The sequence below is a fragment of the Pinus tabuliformis genome, chromosome X (assembly GCF_031772625.1).
Source record: "Pinus tabuliformis cultivar Carrire ecotype Pingquan chromosome X, CPIR1, whole genome shotgun sequence".
NCBI classification, from domain to species: Eukaryota; Viridiplantae; Streptophyta; class Pinopsida; order Pinales; family Pinaceae; genus Pinus; species Pinus tabuliformis.
In genome coordinates this window covers 105,984,700-105,995,156 of record NC_142308.1, presented here as the reverse complement: position 1 = coordinate 105,995,156, position 10,457 = coordinate 105,984,700, and positions in this window count along the sequence as shown.

The window sequence follows — 10,457 nt, the reverse complement described above, 5'->3', positions numbered from 1 at the left end:
CGAAGCAAGGGAGGAATGGAAGAATTATGAAGAAGTGTGGGCACTTATTCGAAAGTTGCAACAAGATTCCAGTACATCTGATACATTTAAGGGGTATTTCAGGGAAATCGGGAAAGATAATCACCTCTAACGGTATGACAAAGCTTCTAAAAAATGAACAAAGAGGTGTAATTGCACAATTATATTCGCTAGATGTTTCCACATAGAAATCATCTACTTCTCCAGATCTCCAAAAAGTCTTGGACAATCATTCCAAGGTATTTGAGACTCCCAAAGTTCTCCCACCTATTCGTGATCATGATCATGCTATTCATATAATTCCAGGAAATGTTCCTCCAAACATTAGGCCGTACAGATATCCCTATGCCAAAAAGAGTGAAATTGAACGTATGGTTGCAGAAATGCTAGAGGCTGGTATAATTCAACCTAGTCAAAGTTCTTTCTCTGCTCCAGTAGCATTGGTGCACAAGAAGGATGGATCATGGCGCATGTGTCCGGATTATAGGGAGCTCAACAAGCTCACTATTAAAGATAAGTTTCCCATTCCTGTCATTGATGAATTACTGGATGAATTTCATGGATCAATTTACTTCACCAAGTTGGATCTTCGTTCAGGATATCATCAAATCAGAATGAAGACTGAAGACATTCCGAAAACAGCATTTAGAACTCTTAAGGGTCATTATGAATTTTTGGTCACGCCTTTTGGCCTTACCAATGCACCTTCTACATTTCAAGGTTTAATGAATTCCATTTTCAAACCCTTCCTTAGAAAATTTGTGTTAGTATTTTTTGATGATATACTAATTTACAGCAAGTCTTGGAAGGATCATGTTGAACATGTTGACAGGGTGCTACAACTATTGGACGAGAAACAATTATATGCAAAAAGATCCAAATGTTTCTTTGGAGTACAAGAGGTGGAATATCTGGATCATATGGTATCTCATGAAGGAGTTAAGGTAGACCCTAGAAAAATTAAAGCCATTAAGGAATGGAAAATCCCCACATCCATAAAGCATCTGCAAGGGTTGACAGAGTATTATCGCAAGTTTGTTAAGAATTATGGGAGAATAGCAGCACCTATAACAACATTATTGAAGAAAGATGCATTTTCATGGACTCCAGAAGCAACAAAGGCCTTCAAACATCTTAAAGAGGAAATGTGCCAAGCACCAGTCTTAGCTACACTAGACTTCACAAAAACCTTTATTGTGGAATGTGATGCTTCAGGAAATGGAATTGGTGCTGTTTTAATGCAAGATGAAAGACCCATTGCTTTTGAAAGTCGTCCAATCAAGGGGAAGTTTTTACACAAAGCTATTTATGAGAAGGAAATGTTGGCAATACTACATGCACTTAAGAAATGGCGACCCTACCTAATGGGAAGACACTTTAAGGTAAAAACAGATCATGATAGCCTTAAATACTTTTTAGAACAGAGATTATCCTCTGAAGAGCAACAAAAGTGGGTCACAAAGATGTTGGGTTATGACTTTGAAATCATCTACAAAAAAGGGAAGCAAAATGTGGTGGCAAATGCACTCTCAAGAAAGGATGAGGATGTGGAAGCATTGTTGTGTGCCATTTCTATTATCCAACCAGATTGGATAAACGAAGCAAGGGAGGAATGGAAGAATGATGAAGAAGTGTGGGCACTTATTCGAAAGTTACAACAAAATTCCAGTACATCTGATACATTTAGTTGGAAAAATGATTCGTTATGGTACAAAGATCATTTATACCTCTGTAAGAATTCCCAACTCAAACAAAAGATTCTTATGGAATTGCACACTTCTCCCTTAGGAGGGCACTCATGATTTTTAAAAACTTACCACAGGGTTAAGAAGGAATTTTTTTGGGATGGCCTTAAATCAGATATTCAAAAGTTTGTGGCAGAATTTTTGGTTTGCCAACAAAATAAAGTTGAAACAATTAAGACCCTGGGTCTATTACAACCTTTATCCATTCCAAGCCAATGTTGGGAGGAGGTTTCAATGGATTTTATCACAGGTTTACCCAAGTCTGAGGGAAAGAGTGTCATCATGGTGGTAGTTGACAGACTTACAAAGTATGCACACTTTTGTGCATTATCACATCCATTTAAAGACAATACAGTTTCAACTGCATTTATGGAAACAATTCAAAAGCTACATGGAAACCCAAAGATTATTGAAAGTGACAGAGATCCCATTTTCACTAGAAATTTTTGGACAGAATTATTTTCTTGTCTCGGTACTCAGTTAGCTCATAGCTCATCTTATCATCCTCAATCTAATGGGCAAACTGAGATAGTAAACAAATGTTTGAAAGGATATCTTCGTTGCTTTGTATCTGATAAACAGACACAATGGGTCAAATGGTTGCCTCTTGTTGAATGGTGGTATAACACTTCCTTCCATACAGCAACAAAAATGACCCCATTTATGGCACTTTATGGATATCATCCACCATCCATCACATCATATTTAAGAGAAAATTCTAAGGTTCAAGCAGTGGAACATCACATCAAGCATCAACAACAAGTCCTCCAACTCTTAAAGGATAACCTCGTGTTGGCGCAGAATAGAATGAAACAACGGGCAGATTAACATCACAGCGAAAGAAGTTTTGGTGTAGGTGATTGGGTATTTCTACGGCTACAACCATATAAACAAATGTCACTTAAGCAAGCTAAGAAGGATAATAAATTATCACCAAAGTATTATGGTCCGTACAAGGTGTTGCAAAAAATTGGTACTATGGCATACAAATTGGAGCTTCCCGCAGCTTCTCAAGTGCACCCAGTTTTCCATGTTTCATGTTTATACAAGGTTATAGGCGACAAGCTCCTAGTTCAAACAATATTGCCAGAACTTGACGAGGAAGGAAAAATTATATTGGAACCGGAAGCAGTCACAGAAACAAGAACTCGACAGCTACGAAATCGATAAATTTCAGAGTATCTCATCAAGTGGAAGAACTTATCCGCTGAAGATTCCACATGGGAGCATGAGAATTTTATACAGAAGCATCCAAAGCTACTCAAGCATTGAGGACAACACTTTTTTGAAGGAGAGGGGCATGTTAGGTCCCTATAATACTAGTGATTACCCCATTACTATTGTAGTTGTATCCCTTATTAATATTGTTGTGCCCCTATTGTCCCCATATTGTTATTACTGTGCCCCATAGAATCCCTTTATTGTTATTTTTGTGCCTTTATATTATTATTGTTAGGTCGGATGGGTTATATTGTGACTCCTTAGACTCCTATATATAGAAAGGAGGTTTTGTCATTTGAATCGTCAAGGAATCATTCATTTGTGTAATGTAAAGGAGGTTGCCCCCTAGAAGAGGCTGAATTCTAAGGCGTTGATCTATCTTTTCTATCTTTTTGTGAGCTGGTTTCATAACAATATATATAATGAAAAGTGCAAACAATATTGTTAGTGTAATCATTAAATTAGAAAGACAACAAGGTTCCTCAAAAATGCAAATTAGGCATTCAAAATAGTATTTATTTTGTTAGGTGAAAGAAAATTACAATTATCCTTTTTCGTTTTTGGCTCGCTAAATATACAAAGAGAAAATTGCTTAACAGTATTTCTTAATTTGACAATAGTTTTACTTTTATTTGATACAAGAGTGGAGGCAGTCTTAGATTTTACCTATTTCTCAGTAGTTGTTCTCCTTCAGCAACAACATCATCCTTCAACAAATACATTCCAGCTTGTACAAAGGAAAGTTGATGTTTAGTAGAGGGCCCATAAGAGATCCTCTAATGGAGGTGCAATAGTTTAGTAAGATCACTAGATGAGGCACATGTATGAACATATTGTCTTCAATTAGGAAGGCACAGTTACCCATCTAGGAGAGGGCATGCATGAATGTCTATTCTGTGAATGGTGCAGTTTTCTAAGTGTGTTGGGTGCATGAGTTCATGCATTCAGTCTACCCTACTGGGTCTTGTATTTGAAGCAGTGTTATCCACATGTGATGGTGATATCCACTAGGTGCATTAGGGTTAGGGTTTAGCTGCTCATGTGAGGCACACCACTGGTATTGCCCACATCTAGTGTAACCCTAGTCCTTTCTTATTCAATAAAAGAAGGGCAGGGCACTTCATTGTGGTTAGAAAATGCACTTCATTGTGATGGTTAAACAATAGAAATTTTGAGATTGTTGCATTGTAATTCATTATTTCAGTTAGTAGAGAGAAATGTGGTGGAGTGCTACAGAATTATGTGTTTGTAGATCTAGAATTCCTTATCTGTTGTTTTGATAAGCGACTCATCATGTTTCAATTCTTAGCTTAGGGTTTTGTTTTAGAAGTGAAAATCTACTTACCATGTATTGAAAATGAATAGGCAAAAGAAGACTCCTATTTATAGGCTCATCCTTCTTTGTACCATTTTATTAGTGTTTTGATATGCATCTTTGATTGCATGGTGGTCATGTTGTAAAGGATTCCTAAAGGATAAGGCCACAACAATCAACAAATGCGATGTCACACTCAACATTTTCAATGAAAGGTGAGAAAACGTAACGTTATGGACGGTCCTTTATCTATTCGCTTTGGTTTCTCATTTGATTTCATTCAGCCTAAAAATGGTGAGGATGAGGTTTAGAGGGAAAATTAAGAGACGTTCTAAGATTTTCTGAAATAAGATTCTTCATGTTGTCAATATTTATGCTTTGGGCCAACTGGTCTTTGATTTGTCAATTTCACTTGAACAAAGCTTCTTTATAAACCACAAAGGCATAATGAGTTTCCTTTGGGACTAATAATGGATTTGGAGAAATAGTATTTAGTTTATCTTTCTCCTCAGTTTATATTATTTTCTCGGCCATTAGCTTACGTGATTTGAGTGCTTTTTTTTGAAGGCATCCTTCATTAGAATGGCAAAAACACTTATTTTTGGCATTATGATACAGGTGATACAAGTATTGTACTTGATGGCAACTCACTCAGATGACAGATCACAATTCATAATCACAGAATGAAGAAAAAGAGGTATACGCAGGTTCCCCATTGACCAAGCCGTGTGTACACGCGGGTTCACTGACCAAAAGGCGCGTATAGCATACACACACACTTTTACAGAAGAAAAGACGCGCACATGTTGGAAAACTTAGTTTTGGTCTGTGGTATTTGGTCCATGGTATTTTGATCCATGGCATTGGTCCAAGGTATCTTGTCCGAAGTGTTGACCCCAGGTATTTGGTCCAAGGTATTGGTTCTAAGTGGTTTTGGTCCATGGTATTGAGTAAGGCCTAAGACTATAAAAGGAGGAGAATATCATTAGGCAAAGGCACTCATGAATTGAATATCTAATGAAGAGAAAGATCTAATATACAGGCTATTGGGTTATGGTGCATAGCTGAATCTGAACCAAGGATGAACCTTAGCGCTTGATGAAGGATAAGATCTAATGATGGGTCAAGATCTTAAGGCTTGAAGTGAGGTATCTTTATGTGGTTTTGATCATTTATCTGTATAACTAGCACATGTTGTAGTCTGTAAATATGATGATCTAGGTATAACTGAAGTCTGAAATTATTGTAGAGTTTAAATAATCATTTACAGATTTGTAAGCAGATTCACTTTAGAAAAGGCGCGTATACACACTAGCTCAGCATATCAAAATAGCGTATACATCTTAATTTTGATTTGTAGATCTATACGCAGGTTCACCTTGAGAAAAGTGTGTATACATGCAGGTTCGACGAAAGGAAGTAGCGTATATCTCACAAAATATATTTTAGATACTTCTATTTGTTGTTGCAGTGTTCTGGGTTCTGACTTGGGTTCTTGTTACTGTATTCTGGTTACAGCATTCTAAAGATTTGTCAAAGTGATTGGTTGATTCAGTTTTGGTTGGTACAAAAGGAGATTAGTTGTTGCAGATGATTGAATGATGCTATTGATGGATCCAGTCTGAAAATTTATGAAACGTGGTCCCTAGAAGAAAAGAGATGGTTGGAGCCTTCTGTAGGCCAGCACCTATGTACCAGTACACATATCAGCTAGTACAAGAGCTAGGGGTTGTAACTGCCTTCCAGGAGAAGTTGGAGAACGAGAAAAAGTTGTAACCTTCTGCAGGTAGAAGCCTGCGTACTAGTATAAGACTGCACCAGTACAAAAATTGTAAAAATAAGTTTCTAATTTTAAAGAGAAGATAGAGACGATTGTAGCAGGTGGTTTTCACCCACATTGGGTTTTGTTATAGATTTGACCTGCAAATATATGAAAACATACCAATATACCCAATAACTGCAAATAATCACCAAAAATAACAAGATTTGAATATATATAAATGCTTCTTTATTGGTTAAAACCCTTAAGGTAGGGCAACACCATACATTCACTCCTTAAAGAAGGAGAGCACTCCACAAGCCATATGCATGTTTATACAATATTCCTTGACATCCCTCAATGTGGAGTCTCTAGCCTCTATATAGGCCTCATACATATAATACCATGGGTCATTACCATGGTTCCCTCAATACCATCTATCTAATACCATGGGCTTATTACATTATTGCTAACTACTTGTGGTCCCTTACATGATACAGCTTAACCACCTTATTTATTATTATTGTCCATCCCATTATTATTCCATTGGGTACCTCCCTTTGTACCCCATATTATCCCCCCTAGGTATACTACATTCCACCCCCCTTAACATGTTTCGTCCTCGAAACATGGGAAGAACACAAATAATAAGATCTACTCAAAAGAGTAGTCCACTGGTACCATGCACGTGCATCTAGCCATCCAAGAGAAAGGTGAACCCTCGATCCAGCTGGTGCCTCGCTCGCTTGAGATGGAAGTTGACCGTGGCGGCTCTTCTGTGTTGATGTATAGTAGGTGGATCTATCATGTTGGGGTTGTTGTCCTTGTGGCTAATTCATTGCCATCTTGTTGGTTGTTTTCTTGCTGGGTGATGTGGGTGGTGATATGCTGAAGTTTTAACCAACAGTGTATCTTTCTTTAATTTACCACCTAATGGAGCCTGATCGGTATCTGGTACATGTTTTGGTGCCTGTTGTTGTTTATTATCTTCCAATATTACTTCAACCACTGAATCCTCATTTGATGTAACATTTTCTACTTCAGCCTCCTTGGACTCTATCTATTTTTCTGACACCCGGTTTGACATTTATGTTTGGTTGTCAATCATCAGTAGCTCATCATCTGATATGTCAGTCCCTGGAACATCTTCTGCTTTAGCCTTCATGGACTCTACCTGCTTATTGATGGAAATATCCTGTAATGTAATTTTCTTCTTTTTATACCAGAGCTTAAGGAATTTCTTTTGCACATTAATATTGATAGTACCCACAGATTCCATCCAAGAATATCCCAAAACAACATCCATGTTATCCATACCTGAAGTATAAAATTCACCATGCAACACATACTTATCCATGGAAAGCTTCAAATCCTTATAAACTTGAACATCCTCGTCATCAACCTATGTGTTTTCAATGTGTTTGGCTGGAACTTGCAATTTTTTGCCAAATTAACATTGATAAAATTATGCTTGCAACTAGGATTTATAGACACAATCATCTTCTCCTTCTGAATCAATCCATGAATCTGCAATAAGGAGACACCCGTAGAAAATAACCCCTTACGTGTCACATTCTCCTCTTTTCTAGCACGAGACCATTTTTCTAAAAGGACTCTTTCAAATTTTGCATCTGAAAGTTTGGTCAACTGCTTGTTGTCAAGTGAGAACCACCATTTGACAGCCTCATCTTTGAAACTAAGCGACACTGAATTCTTCCAAAGTGTCCCATATGTGAACTTGTGTTTCTGTATGAATTCTTCAATAGTAGGGCTATCATTTTTCCCTGTAAAATTAAGATCCGCCACAAAGAGTGTTTTGAAAAATATTCACTTACTTGGCGAAAATTTGAAATGGCCACAATTCCCTGAATATTGCTCAGAATCCCTATTATGACATGTTTCCGGAAATGGAACAACCATTCTGCATTTTTTCATGTGGTAGAAATCTCGATCTAGACACTGGTAGAAATCAAATCTGCACTGCAACTCTCCCGCCATCACCAAAAAAAAAAAAAACAAAGGCTAATTTTAAATCAGTGATATCTCCCTCATCTGGACTCCAATTAAACTAATTTCTTCTTTTTTTTTTGAATTTGGGTATTTTTCACAAGCAATCCAGATCTGCAATTATATTTTTCATATTTTGCACCAAAACGTACAGATCTGCTCTTCAAACTCGCTGCCCAAAAAATATCTGCAACAACACTGATTTTTAAATCAGCGAGATCTCCTTCATCCGGACTCCGATTCGGCCGATTTTTTTTGACTTGGGTATTTTTCATCAACAACCTAGATCTGCAATTAGATTTTTCCCAAATCCTACAGATCTGATCTGCAAATTCGTCGCCCCGAAAAATGTCTGCAACACCACTGATTTTTAGATCAGCGATATCTCCTTCATCCGGACTCCGATTCGACCAATTTTTTTTTGAACTTGGGTATTTTTTCACAAAGAATCCAGATCTACAATTAGATTTTGCAATTTTTTCCCCAAAATGTACAGATCTAATCTCAAGCGAGCGAGGCACTAGCTGGATCGAGGGTTCACCTTTCTCTTGGATGGCTAGATGCACTTGCATGGTACCAGTGGACTATTCTTTTGAGTAAATCTTATTATTTGTGTTCTTCCCATGTTTCGAGGACGAAACATGTTAAGGGGGGTGGAATGTAGTATACCTAGGGGGGATAATATGGGGTACAAAGGGAGGTACCCAATGGAATAATAATGGGATGGACAATAATAATAAATAAGGTGGTTAAGCTGTATCATGTAAGGGACCACAAGTAGTTAGCAATAATGTAATAAGCCCATGGTATTAAATAGATGGTATTGAGGGAACCATGGTAATGACCCATGGTATTGTATGTATGAGGCTTATATAGAGGCTAGAGACTCCACATTGAGGGATGTCAAGGAATATTGTATGAACATGCATATGGCTTGTGGAGTGCTCTCTTTTCTTAAGGAGTGAATGTATGATTTTTCCCTACCTTAAGGTTTTTTATCAATAAAGAAGCATTTATATATATTCAGATCTTTTTATTTTGGTGATTATTTGCAGTTATTGGGTATATTGGTATGTTTTCATATATTTACATATCATATATGTACGTTTTGGGGCAAAATCTGCAAAATCTAATTGCAAATCTAGATTCTTTGTGAAAAAATACCCAAGTTCAAAAAAAAATCGACCGAATGGGAGTCCGGATGAAGGAGATATCGTTGATCTAAAAATCAGTGGTGTTACAGACATTTTTCGGGGCGACGAATTTGCGGATTAGATCTGTATGATTTGGGGAAAAATCTACAAAATCTAATTGCAAATCTAGGTTGTTGATGAAAAAATACCCAAGTTAAAAATAAATAAATAAATTATGCTGAATCGGAGTCCGGATGAAAGAGATCTCGCTGAATTAAAAATTCGTTCTATTGCAGACATTTTTTGGGTGGCGAGTTTGTGGAGCAGATCTGTACGTTCTGGTGAAAAATCTAATTGCAGATCTGGATTGCTTGTGAAAAAATACCAAAAAAAAAAATCAGCCGAAACAAAGTCCGGATGAGGGAAATATCGTTGATTTAAAATCAGCTCTTTTTTTCGGAATTTTTGGTGACGGCAGGAGAGTTGCAGCACGGATCTGATTTCTACCAATGCCTAGATCGGGATTTATACCACATGAGAAGATACAGAATGGTTGTTCCATTTCCGAAAACAGGTCATAATAGGGATTTTGAGCAATATTGAGGGAATTGTGGCCGTTTCAAATTTTCGCCAAGTAAGTGAATTTTTTCAAAACGCTCTTCATGGTGGATCTTAATTTTACAGGGAAAGATGATAGCCATACTATTGAAAAATTCATACATAAACACAAGTTCACATATGGGACACTTTGGAAGAATTCATTGTTGCTTAGTTTCAAAGATGAGGCTGCCAAATAGTGGTTCTCACTTGACAACAAGCAATTGAACAAACTTTCAGATGCAGAATTTGAAAGAGTCCTTTTAGAAAAATGGTCTAGTGCTAGAAAAAGGAGAATGAGACATGTAAGGGGTTATTTTCTATGGGTGTCTCCTTATTGCAGGTTCATGGATTGATTCAGAAGGAGAAGATGATTGTGTCTATAAATCCTAGCTGCAAGCATAATTTTATCAATGTTAATTTGGCAAAAAAATTGCAAGTTCCAGCCAAACACATTGAAAACACACAGGTTGATGATGAGGATGTTCAAGTTTATAAGGATTTGAAGCTTTCCATGGATAAGTATGTGTTGCATGGTGTATTAGATAGATGGTATTGAGGGAACCATGGTAATGACCCATGGTATTGTATGTATGAGGCATATATAGAGGCTAGAGACTCCACATTAAGAGATGTCAAGGAATATTGTATGAGCAAGCATA